Source organism: Bidens hawaiensis, unplaced genomic scaffold, assembly GCF_021521415.1.
Source record: "Bidens hawaiensis isolate Kalapana, Puna unplaced genomic scaffold, B.hawaiensis_p1.1 tig00001032_1, whole genome shotgun sequence".
Classification (NCBI taxonomy): Eukaryota; Viridiplantae; Streptophyta; class Magnoliopsida; order Asterales; family Asteraceae; genus Bidens; species Bidens hawaiensis.
In genome coordinates, this window is record NW_027491060.1 from 96041 (window position 1) to 109599 (window position 13559).

General features: G+C 47.7%; 1 protein-coding gene across 1 annotated transcript in view; it reads right to left on the reverse strand.

Annotated features, from left to right (window-relative positions):
• Positions 1 to 13559, reverse strand: part of LOC143554130 (V-type proton ATPase subunit a3-like) — a 96851-nt gene that overhangs the window by 8800 nt on the left and 74492 nt on the right. The gene's annotated exons all lie outside the window — the stretch shown is intronic.

Genomic DNA, 13559 nt, shown 5'->3' on the forward strand with positions numbered 1-13559 from the left:
TCACACGCTCGTGCATATCACACCTGCGCATGAAATATCTGCGCGTGAGAATAAAAAGAAGACTTCGCGCATTCTCAGGATGGGCGCATATCACACGTACACATAATCAACCTCGTCCTTATCCAAATCAGGATCAGGGCAACCTTGATTGTGCACGTCAGACACTCTTCTAGAAGGCATCTTTTTAAGGAGTAAGAATATGCTGATGTTGACAGCTGCCAAATGAAAGGTCGACAACTCAGCATGACACATGTGCTACCACATGATTTCAACCAACGAGAAAGCGCCAGGTGTCCCAGAGGACACGTGGCGCAGTGCGATTGGAGGAGGCCAACGAGGCTGAGCCCAGCCAGTGGAAACCCTAGCACTATAAATACAGCATCAACTCCACTTTGATGACACATTCATTCACACTCAATCATTGACAGTTACAAGCAGTGATATCACATTCAATCATATTGAATTATATTCACTCACAGTCAGTTACAGAAAAACACACAGTCACACAATCAAGAGTATTCAGCGATTCAGCAATACTCTTGAGATTTCACTGACTCACACTTTATTATCTTCTCCACAAAGATACTGATTCTCACGCCGGAGGGTTACCCCAAAGAGGACCCCTCTGTCCCTTTCTGAGGGGTAAGTAACGGCGCTGTTCATTTTGTAGGTGGAAGAACACGGATTCAAAGGAACCATCGGTGAAACAGTTTAATCATACCCGAGGAAAGTAGATCTGCTACCAGTGAGTAGATCCACGTTTCTTCATTGGCGCCATCCACTGTTACAAACGGCAATCAGATCTCATCCAGATCTACGAAAAAAAAAAATCAATCACCATGGTTTCTGGAGTTCGTAACGTTGATCAAGCTCTGGAGGATATTGAACGTGAGGGTGTTAACGACGGACAGCAGGTTCTGAGGGTTCCGCGTGATTCTACGCGTACCACCAGCAACCGTCCCTTCGTCACAACCCCTCACGGCCAGACTGAAACTCCTCCAGACGATCACACGTTACAAAATATGGCCGGCGCGAAGCTGAAAGGACCAATGGGTCCAGAAGATGAAGCAAACGATCCGAATGAATGGCTCATAAATGAGCAGCGGCGTCTGATGGAAAAGTACACTGAAATGATCAAACAGAAGAAGCTAGCCGACCAAACACAAAGGCAAGCGATTGATAAGCAGCCTACAAAAAGGCCGCGCGCGCCGGAAGAAGGGCATTCTGTTCACACTGCACACACTGAGTTCAGTGATGAAGAAGTGCATAGCATGAGGAAGACAAGGGATACTCATGCAGGAGGCTCGCAGCTCCGCGCGCCTGTGAACATGGCGCCTGGGGCCAGAGCAGATCTGGATCTGCACATGCCATACAGCCCACCGGTCAGAGGGCAAGTTGACGTAACCACACCCTACAGACCAGCCATCCTGGTAAAACACTCAAAGTTTACTGCGCGCATCGCGCAGGCTCCCATCCAGCACAAGACCAAGATGCCAAGTGGTCTGGGCAAATATGATGGCACAACAGATCCAGATGACTTTTTGCAGGGTTTCTATAACACGGGAAACCTAGAGAGCTGGACGATGCCAACATGGTGTCATATGTTTGCTCGCTGCCTCACGGGCGCTGCGCGGGTATGGTTCGAAAGCTTGCCGACAGGGCAAATTGATGGGTTCGAGGAACTATTAGAAAAGTTCCAAGCCCACTTCGTACAGCAGCGCAGGCACACGCGCGATCCTGATGACATCATGCACTGCATACGCAGGAATGATGAAACGATTGAAGATTACATCACTCGTTTCAATCAGGAGTCCCTGGCAATCGGGGGCATAACTGAGCAGCTCCTGCGCGTGGCCTTTATACAAGGCGCGCGCAGTGATCAGTTACGACGAGCTCTCGTAAGCAAAGATGGTATGCCCACCACGTGGGCCAAGTTAATGGAGGCATCGCGAGTTTTCGCGAGAAATGAGAAACAGATTGCCCAAGATAGGGCAAGAGAAAGAGCGCATCAGGCTGAATCACCGCGCAGCAAAGAGAAGAGGGCCAAACAGAACTCTGTATGGTCCAGGTTGCAGCCAACAAGTTTTTCTTCCGCGGAAAAACAAGCGCAATCAAGCTCACCCCAGCCCCAAAAGGATGCTCGTAAACACGGGGAGGGTGACAAGAGGGAGGGCGGCAGAGATCCCAGCAGACCTCTGCCAAGAATATGGACTCCCCTCACTAAAACACCTTCACAGGTGTTAAGTACTGAGAATGTCCAATTCAAGCCTCCCAAACAACTACACTACAAGGGACCGCAAAACAGTGGCAAATATTGTGAATTTCACAGGTCCCCGGGCCACAACACCGACGCATGCCATCATTTAAAGGATGCGATCGAGAAGGATGTAAAGTCGGGCAGGCTGGCTCACTTGGTAAAAAACCAAAGAATAGAAGATGAGCAACCGGAGGGAGCCTCTGCCAGCAAGAAGTACAAAAGAATCTGTGTGGCTGAGGGGGGACGACAAGGGCAGACGTCAAGAAAGAGAAGCGCGCAAATTCACGGAGATTGGCGCGAGCAGCAAGTCATCTTCCCAAGAATCAGGGGAGGCCCTTCAATAAGCAGTCCTCTAGTCATTACCACACACATTGCTCATTACGAAGTGTCAAAGGTCCTGGTGGACACTGGAAGCGAATCTGACATTATGTATGAGCAGTGTTTCAGAAAGTTAGACCCGGCAGACCAAGCGCGGCTCGAAATTGTGAACGCACCGATCTGTGGTGTCTCAAATGAAATCATACATCCCCTAGGCCAGATTCAGTTTGAACTAACTATGGGGGATGATGAGCACAAGCGAGCCGAAGTTGTCAACTTCTTGGTCTTGCCCACCACGTCATGCCACAATATGATCCTGGGTAGGGGAACGATTGCCCAATTTAATGCTGTACCGTCGCCAGCGCACGGCGCATTGGGGATCCCTACACCAACAGGCGTAGCATTTGTTTACCGCGATCATTTGTGCGCAGTGACAAGCACGCCGCGGGAAGGGAGAATGAAACTTACAATGGCTGACAATGCGCCAGAGAAGTGGATTTTAAACCCAAAATTCCCAGAGCAAACGGTCACAATTGGTGCTACCATTTCAGACGAAACGAGATTGAGAATGAAAAAGTTGCTTACAAAATACACGTCGGTTTTCGCGTGGCAACACTCCGATATGACGGGGGTCCCGCGAGACTTGGCGCAACATTCTCTTAACACGTTTAAGTCGGTGGAGCCAATTGCACAGAAAAAGAGAATCATGGGGGATGAAAAGGCGAAGGCCATGAATGAGCAAGTGGAGGACCTGTTGCGCGCAAACATCATCCGCCCAATTCGATACCAGACATGGGTAGCCAATCCTGTGATGGTAAAGAAAAGCAACGGGTCATGGAGAATGTGTATTGACTTCAAGGACCTCAACAAAGCATGTCCGAAAGATTGTTACCCCCTCCCAAACATCGACGCAAAGGTGGACTCCGTGGCGCCATTCAAGCTCAAATGTTTCCTGGATGCCTATAAAGGCTATCACCAGATTCAAATGGCACCACAGGATGAAGACAAGACGGCCTTCAGAACCGACAAGGGTGTTTTTTGTTACACAAAAATGCCCTTTGGTTTAAAAAATGCGGGCGCAACCTATCAGAGACTTATGGATTCGGTTTTCAGTGAACAAATCGGAAGAAATCTAGAAGTCTACGTCGATGATTTGGTGATCAAGAGCAGGGAGGAGAGACAAATGCTCAAAGACATCGAGGAAACCCTTCAGCGCCTAACGGAGGTTAACATGAAGCTCAACCCGAGCAAATGTACTTTCGGCGCAGAAGAGGGGAAATTTCTTGGTGTAATGGTCACTAAGGATGGTTTCAAGGTGAACCCTGAAAAGGTGGAAGCCATCCTTGACATGCCTTCACCATCCACCATGAAAGAGGTTCAGAAGCTGAATGGTAGATTGGTGTCAATCAACAGGTTCCTAGCGAACCACGCCAGCAAATCTACTCCATTCGTTAACACCTTGAGGAACTGTTTGAAGAAGAGCCAATTCAAGTGGACGCCTGAGGCTGAGCAAGCTTTCACTGAGATAAAAGAATGTCTCATTAAATTGCCAGCGCTCACAGCTCCACTTCCTGGCGAGACCCTTACATTGTACCTGTCAGCTGGAGACCGCGCGATCGGCGCAGTATTATTGGTGGATCGCAAGGGGATACAAACGCCGATATACTATGTGAGTCGGGTGCTCACAGACCCTGAGACGCGCTATTCCATAATGGAAAAGTTAGTTTTGTCACTAACACACGCGTCGCGCAAGCTCCATAGATACTTCAATGGTCATCCTATTGAAGTTCTGACTGGTTACAACATCCAGCAAGTTTTGCGACGCCCCGCGCTCTCCGGAAGGCTGACAAAGTGGGCGCTGGAATTAGGTGAACACACGATCACTTATAAGCCCCGTCCAGCGATAAAGGGTCAAGTTTTGGCGGATTTCATCACGGAAATCCCAGACGGAAAGATTGAAGAAGCTCAGCGCGAGGTAGATCCTCCGCGAGCAAATGATGAAGAAGATGTTTGGAGGCTATTCACTGATGGAGCCTCCAACAGCGAAGGGTCCGGCGCAGGCCTCAAACTGATGGACCCTGATAATCGTGAATATACTTATGCTATCAGGTTGGACTTCAAGAGTACCAACAATGAGGCTGAGTATGAAGCCCTGCTGGCTGGTCTGCGCATCGCGCGCAAGTTTGGGGTTAAAAGACTAGAGGCGCATGTTGATTCTTACTTGGTAGCTGCTCAGGTCAACGGCCTATATGACGCCAAGGAGAACACAATGCCTCTGTATCTAGAGCAGGCAAAAAAGCTCGTTGAGCAGTTTGACTTCTTCAGAATAATACACATCTCGCGCAGCGAAAACAAGTCCGCTGACGCGTTGAGTAAAATGGCATCAACTAATTTTGATCACTTTGGCAAAGATGTCAGGGTGGAGGTAATGAGCAGCCCGTCAGTGCAAACGCAATCGGTCCTTGTAATTCATACAACCCCTTCATCCTGGATAACTCCAATAACAGAATTCCTGATGAAGGGGAAGTTACCGGACGATCGCGCACAGGCGAGAAAGATAAGACACAAGGCACAGAACTATGAATTACTTGATGGTACATTATATCGGCGCTCTTATCTTGGACCGCTCATGAAGTGCCTGGATGCTGAAGAAGCAACCTATGTGATTAGGGAGATTCATGAAGGAATCTGTGGAATTCACGCTGGCCCGCGCATGGTGGTTGCCAAGGCGATGAGCTCAGGCTACTATTGGCCAGGCATGTACTTGGATGCGCTAAAAGAAATCCAAAAATGCAAGGCATGTCAGAGCTACGCGCCAAACACCATGCGTCCAAAGAACAACTTGATTCCAGTCACCTCCGCATGGCCTTTCCACAAATGGGCCATTGATATTGTAGGGCCCCTGCCGCAAGCGCAAGGGCGAGTGAAATTTTTGGTAGTGGCGATAGACTATTTCACAAAATGGGTTGAGGCCAAGCCACTAGCAAAAATCACAGCTGAGGCGATGAAGCAATTTATCTGGAGCCACATCATTTGCCGTTTTGGCCTTCCCATGGAAATTGTGAGCGACAATGGCAAACAATTCACTGACAGGAAGATATCAAGCTGGCTCAGAGAATTGCACATCAACCAAATCTTCACATCCGTCTACCACCCTCAGGGGAATGGTCAAGTGGAGCGCGCGAATCAAAGTTTGCTAAATGGGCTGAAGAAAAGGTTGGAGGGAGAATCCCATTCTTGGGTCGAAGAGTTACCTAATGTCCTGTGGGCGCACAGGACATTAAGCAAAACTAGCAATGGCGAATCCCCGTTCAGCCTAACCTATGGGACAGAGGCTATGATCCCAGCAGAAATTGGATGCCCATCCCATAGGGTACTCATGATGAGCAAAACTGATAACGAGCGCGAAAGAAGATTGGACCTTAACTTGCTTGAAGGGCGCAGAGAAGCGGCTATCATTAATGAAGCCAGATACAAGAAAAAGCTGGAAAAATATTATAATCAGCGCGTTAAAGAATGCCACTTCAAGAAAAATGATTTTGTCCTTCGAAACAATGAAGCTAGTCGCGCAATACCCCCAGGAAAAATGTCCCCCAATTGGGAGGGACCTTATCAAATTTCAGAAGATTTGGGGAAAGGCGCGTACGCTTTAAAAGATTTGGATGGAAAAAAGATACCGCGCTCGTGGAACGCGGCACAACTTAGAAAATGCTTCATGTAAAAGTTCAAATTTGTAATCAAGGCTTTTAAGCCATCATGAATGATGAGTCGCGCTATCTTTCAATATTTGTTCTATTACCTTTGCATACATGTTTCACACTTCCTTTATTAAATTGGAACAATATGATAACACTATATTGACTTCAAAACAAAATAAAGCGAAGTAAAACATACATGCGCGAGCCTTAGCTCAAACGCGTTAACGAGTCTTAACTCTAAAACGTCAGGGCCTTAGCCCAAACTTACGAGCCTTAGCTCAAACACGTTAATGAGTCTTAACTCTGAAAACGTCAGGGCCTTAGCCCAAAACAAAGAGCCTTAGCTCAAAACATTCACAAACATCCATCTTACATCCCGCGCAGCCTGATCATAAAAATCCTTAAACACAACTAAGGCAAAGTACATGCCATATCATGTTAAGGTCTCAGGTCGAGGCCGCGCGCGGAATCATAGTGGATATCTGAGTAACACAAGCTGACATGTAATGGCTAAACTCATACTTCCATACCGCGCGACAACGACGCGCGAAAAAGAAAATAACGAAGGGTTAGCGCGCATGTCAGCATGACCAAGATACTGCGAGAACCACAAACAAAATAGAACAGAGGTTAAGTGAATAATTTCCATACAACCTTGTTCTTATTTTAACGTGCAAGCATATCTTATATCTACACAACCAAACATGAAGAGATGAATGGAAATGCGCAAGATATGAAAACGAGAGAACAAGTTTCATTCCATTGGATCGAAATTTACAAGTATGATGAGTTACAAATTACAAGTATAAAAAATAATTATACAAAATTTGATGAAGGGCTTCTCAAGTCTCCACGTCGACGTCAGCCGCTTCATCACCCTCATCATCCCCCGCAGCATCTGGCGCGGTCTGCTCCTCATCCCCGAACTGACCATAGTCAAGTTCTTCCTCCTCATTGGAGTCTTCGATCACAACGGTGTCACGAGCAGATTCTTTCGCCGCGCCAGAGCCGCTGGCAGGGGCAACATCCCCAGCGCCACCATCATCGCCACCAGCCCTCTCGCAATCATCAAGCAACTTCTTTAGCGCGCCGAGGTCGGGCTGGTCAGCAAGCGCAGCTATCTGTAAATCATTAGAAAAGTAATGAGTACAAAACACTTAGAAAACTTAGTCAAGAAAAACTCATTATGATCAAGGTACCTCCATAAGGATGGGGATGGGAGTATTCATATACTTTTCCCCCACCGCGGCCATGTCCGCGCAGGCCGCATCGCTCTTGTAAGGGTACTCGGATGGGTTCTTCCTCAACATGCCATATTCATACCCATCCGTAAACCCTTCAGCTCGGCCCACCAAACGCGCGGCGGCATTGCAGTCCATCACAAGGGCTTGAAACTCGGCGGAATATTTCATCGCCAAAGCGCAGCGAGCCATGCCCTGTGACACCAGCCATTGGCGATCCTGCGCGAGGCCAGCAACAGACGTCTCGAGGGCAGGAACCTGAGAGTTTAATAACTCAACAGTTTCCTTAGTCTTTTTTAGTTCCTCCTTATCAGACGCTGCTGCCGCCAAAATTTTTTCTTTCTCCGCCTGCGCAGCACCAAGTGCTTCCTGGCTAGACGCCGCCGTCGCTAAGGCCTCATCTCTATCGGCCTGCGCGGCCGCCAAATCCCTTTTCAGGCGCGCAACCTCGCTCTCCAGTGATGATTTCTCAGTGATACTCTGGACGATAGCTTGGTCACGCGCCTCGGCCTGCTGTTCCAAGACACGCACTCTGCGCGCGTACTTGGCAACTTCGGCCTCCGCCAACTGTTGCTTCTCCCGCGCAGCTTGGAGCTCATGCCCGCGCTTGATGTATGCGGTGTTGGCACTTGCTCTGTTTTCACTGAGCTCCGCCTGGAGTTTCTCAGCTCGCGCGCGAGCATCAGACAGGTTCCAGGCGGCCACCTTAGCCTCTCGCTGGGCTTCCACAAGAGCGTCGCGTACTTTAACATAATCACGACGAAGCTCTTGGGAAGCAGCGAAGAAAGCCGACCCAGCGAAAACATGGTCGTTCACCAAGTCCGCGCGGGTGCGCTCCTCCTGATACCTCATTTCAGTAGGAGGCACGGCATGAGCCCAGAAGTCCTCGCATACGCCCATGGATTGAAAGGAACTCTCTTCATTAATATTCCATCTCGGGCGGTAAACGGGGACACCTTCCTGCAAAACACAAGAAAAGTTCTAAGTCATAAAACATACTTATATGGAGATACGCGCAGCGGACCAACAAATCAATACATACCTGCGGGGATGAAGCAGGAAAGTCAGCGCCAGCCCCACCAGAGGTCTGCGCTGCGAACACTTGCGGCATCGCAGGGCTGGCGCGGTCTCCCAAGGAGTCTTCAACTTGAACCCCCTCGTCCTCCTCGTCTTCTTCAACAGGCCTCTTCTCCTGCGACCTGGAAGGCTCCAAACCAGCCTCGCGGGGAGGGCTGCGTGCAGGAGGAGGCGAGGGAGGTCTCGACGCCGCCAGTTCGGCGCGCAATACGGTTTCCTGCTCCTTGGTAATCCCAATAAGGGGAGATTCAGCACTAGCAGGAGCAGGACCAGAACCAGCGGCGCCGGAAGTGCCGCCGGGAGTATCACCAGCAACTGTTGCGCCAGCTACAACTCCTATGAACAAATAAACAAGGAAAAATTGTTTATGACTGACTCCAAAGGGAAAAATTTAGAAGACATATGTGCAAAACTTACCTTGGCGCAATTCTGTTCGCGCATCGAACATCGCCATAAAATCCATTCTACCCTTTTCAGAGGGTAGAACAGGGGACTTCGATGGAGTCCCCGGCGCAGCCGTGGCACCTTGTGGCGCCTGCGGCTGATCTGTTACCGTCGCTGCCTCTGCAAACATTTAAAGGAGCAAAGGTTTAATAACAATTCAGCCAGATGAAGATAAATAAAGTATACCTGTTGCAGGCGCGGCACTGCTTCTCTCTTCAGCCGCGCGAAAGGAGGAGGCGACGCCACCATACCTCAAGTGGACAGGAGGTCTGCCCACTCTCACAGGCAGAGAAGCTAAAGAAACCTTTGTGGTAAACACCTGGGTTTCCTTAGGTCCCTTCGTTTGAGCATGGGGATGAGCGACAGGGGTGTCCTCTTTCTTCTGTTTCTTACTGGCCCCTGCGCCAGATTTCCCCTTAGCTTTGCGCTTTAGTAGAGGCGCCTCCTCTTCCTCCTCCTCCTCTTCCGCGAGCTCTAGCTCGTAGTTTTCAAGCGCATCTACAAAAACAAGCGACAGAAATGTTAATAAACTTGGGTATTCTAAAGGAATGAGCAGCAGTGCGAAGACTTACCAGGCGCGTCACCGTCAAAGTCAAAATCCAGATCTACTGGGATGAACAGGTCATCGAAGCGATCCGGGAAACCAACCTCCCCAGCGCCAAGTTCGACGGAGCCGCCCTCCACATGTTCATCATAAGCGGCAAGGATGTAATCCTTGGTGACTGCGCAAAGCCAAGTTAAATGATATCAGCAAAAGAACGATGCTCGCGCAAATATAAAAACAAAAAAAAAAAAAAAAAAAAAACTTACACAACCCGTCGACTGGGATAACGGGCTCAAGCGCGCTGTCGGCCCAGAGCCTGCTCATGCCGACCCCAACCAGCGCCTCCTCGCAAATTTTCTTCGCGGGGGATGGTTCGGCGGTCAGTTTCTTAACCCATGCGCCAGTTGGGTTCTTGAGGACACCCTCATCCGCAGGCGCAGAAGTGATAGAGCGCATGGTCATACGGATGGGGATCACACCGGCCTTAATGTAAAAAAACCTCTCAGACCAGTCATGAAGGCTCTTGAATGAAACAGTGGAGCACTTCACTTTCTGACTGCGAGGAATAAAAGAGATCCAATTGTCTTGGATCTTGGCCTTATAAAAATATTGAAAGCGCCGAGGAGTGGGTTCCTCGCGCTGGGATTTGCACATGAACTCAAAGTGAGTCACGCGCACGAGTCCAAACGGATGGACTTGGGATATGTGAATCCCATAGAACTTCAACAGTGCACCCACAAACCTTGTCATCGGGAGACGAAGGTTGCAGTGGGAGAAAAAGTGGCTATATAGGGATATATAGCCGGCAGGCGGGTCCGCCGCCGTTTGCCCGGACCTAGGCAACATGCAGCCAAACAGGGTGGGAAAGCCCTGAGAGGTGATCAGGTTGTCGAGATCTGCCTGCTTCAATTTGCAGGGGATTTCATTCCACCTTTTGGTGGCCTTGGTCCTCCCTACTTCCTCCGATGTGGTCTCAACAACCTTCTTCCCCTTCCCCTTTTGCTTCAATGTCGACATCACCACAGATTTCACACGGCGTCTTCGAGAGGCAACGGAGGTGATTGAAGGGCTAGACGAGTATGAACTATCAGACATACAACTGTAATAGCCGATAATCGAGGATTCGAATCGATGTAAACACTCAAATCAGAATGTGAAAGCAGAAATTTGAATTTTAGCAACAATGAAGATGAAGATAAAAATTTCCTAAGGGCCTGCTTTTATAGGCCCAGGAGAGAGAAATGAGGCAGCTGATCGGGTGTCACGCGCCCCCACTCGCAGGGGCAACCCAACGAAGGCGCGACACGTGTCCCTAACAGCTGTGTGAGGGGACAAAAAGATGTAACCGACCTGCCACGGAACAGAGACGCGCCCCCACTCGCAGGTACTAACCAATGCGAGTGCGACACGTGTTCAACACAGCTGTGTGAGGGGACGTGAAAGGCAACTGTAGCACCTCGAGCACACGAAACGTCTGACACGTTTACGGCGCACGTCATCACCAACCAACCACGTGTTTGGACCTTTCGTTTTCAACCAAATGGATAGAACTTCGCGCGACGATGGAAACAACCAAGAAAACGACAAAACCCCCTATAAAAGGACAATTCAGTGAGTCTAATATCTATCTTACCACGCTCGCGCAAGATAAGACACACATTAGACTGGGGGGGCTTGAAGAGGTATGTACCCGCCTCAACACCAAGCAAGGCGGGTCAACCCACAAGATAAAGACATTATGAAGGCACAAAGCCAAAACCCAGGCGCATCGCGCATACAAAACATGCTCAGGCATCATATGCTCGCGCATCACATACGCGCGCGGCGCATATCGCATGCTCTTGCACATCACATATGCTCGCGCGTCACATATGCGCGTGGCGCACCAGCGCGCGGCGCATATCACACGCTCGTGCATATCACACCTGCGCATGAAATATCTGCGCGTGAGAATAAAAAGAAGACTTCGCGCATTCTCAGGATGGGCGCATATCACACGTACACATAATCAACCTCGTCCTTATCCAAATCAGGATCAGGGCAACCTTGATTGTGCACGTCAGACACTCTTCTAGAAGGCATCTTTTTAAGGAGTAAGAATATGCTGATGTTGACAGCTGCCAAATGAAAGGTCGACAACTCAGCATGACACATGTGCTACCACATGATTTCAACCAACGAGAAAGCGCCAGGTGTCCCAGAGGACACGTGGCGCAGTGCGATTGGAGGAGGCCAACGAGGCTGAGCCCAGCCAGTGGAAACCCTAGCACTATAAATACAGCATCAACTCCACTTTGATGACACATTCATTCACACTCAATCATTGACAGTTACAAGCAGTGATATCACATTCAATCATATTGAATTATATTCACTCACAGTCAGTTACAGAAAAACACACAGTCACACAATCAAGAGTATTCAGCGATTCAGCAATACTCTTGAGATTTCACTGACTCACACTTTATTATCTTCTCCACAAAGATACTGATTCTCACGCCGGAGGGTTACCCCAAAGAGGACCCCTCTGTCCCTTTCTGAGGGGTAAGTAACGGCGCTGTTCATTTTGTAGGTGGAAGAACACGGATTCAAAGGAACCATCGGTGAAACAGTTTAATCATACCCGAGGAAAGTAGATCTGCTACCAGTGAGTAGATCCACGTTTCTTCAGCAAGTTATACCGGATTTCGGGTAATGAACCGGTACGATATACTGTATCTCGGTTTGGGTTGGCGTCTTGTTCTTCATACCATATATTTATCATTAAATTAAACTGATATTAGCGCAAACCTTTTTGTTTAAATAGCGGCTTATTGAATATTTTAACCTATGATTTGTACTTTTTAACCTAGTGCAAACTAGTTATCCGTTCCTATACACGTATACTATCGAACTCACAACCAAACTTTTTGTCATTCTCTGATTAACTCACTTCTTCATGCCAATCTGACATCAAAGCTTCTCAACCGAGTTTGGTGGTGAGTTATTTGTTTCAAGTTCTTGAACTGTATATGGCTTTGTTATCTTAATAGTGCACTTGATTATATATGGTGATATCTCTTAAAAGTGTTTTATGTTTTGTAGAATATGGGTTATTATTTATTATTGAATCATATATTTTTGCGTTGAAGTTTTATTTTTATGAAGTCAAATGATTAACTATTCAACTCAGTTTTAGCCCGTCCCGGTATGATTTGAAAAACCGGTTTTAAAACATTAAATCTTCGCCAAAGAAATCTTAATTGCATAAATACAGCTATTAGATTTATACTTGATTTTTATAGGATTTTGCTCACATGATAATTGTGAACAGAATGGAGAAATGCAAGTCCTTGTGATCGAAATAAAATGTAAATTTACAAATTCATGGTATTTGTGCGAATGAGATTGTATTTGACAAAGAAAATAAAAGTTATAAGTGTTACTGGTTAAGTTATCAGAGCTTTACCAATAAGTTATTTTTAAACGGATTTGGAAGAGAGAGAAAGGGTAATGTGAATAAGCGAGGGTGTGATTCATGGGAAGAATGTCATCAAAATTACGCATGCATGTGAGTGCTAATGGTTAGGTGGGGGTGTCTTGCCAGTGCCTTCTTGTAACCTTCATGTTATGCGCCCAAGAACTATGATGGCTTGATAGATAGTGCATGGCTCCACATTCTGAGGCCAACGGTTCTAGCCCAACATGACATCGCATCGTGAGATAATGCACAAGTGACAAACTATTAAAATTATGAGACCACCACTTCCAACCAACTCGCTAACAATAATCTTCAACATTCGCTCGCTAACGTGCACTCAGGAGATTATGTACATTCCACGCCTAAATAATGATCTACCGTGTTTTGAATTTCAAGAATTTTTCATGTATATGTTTCAGATTTGTGATGATTTTGTTTGCGGTTATAGAAACAAACTAAGATTGGTATATATAGACTAAATTTTGACATAACTTCGTTCGAAATAACATCAACACAAATT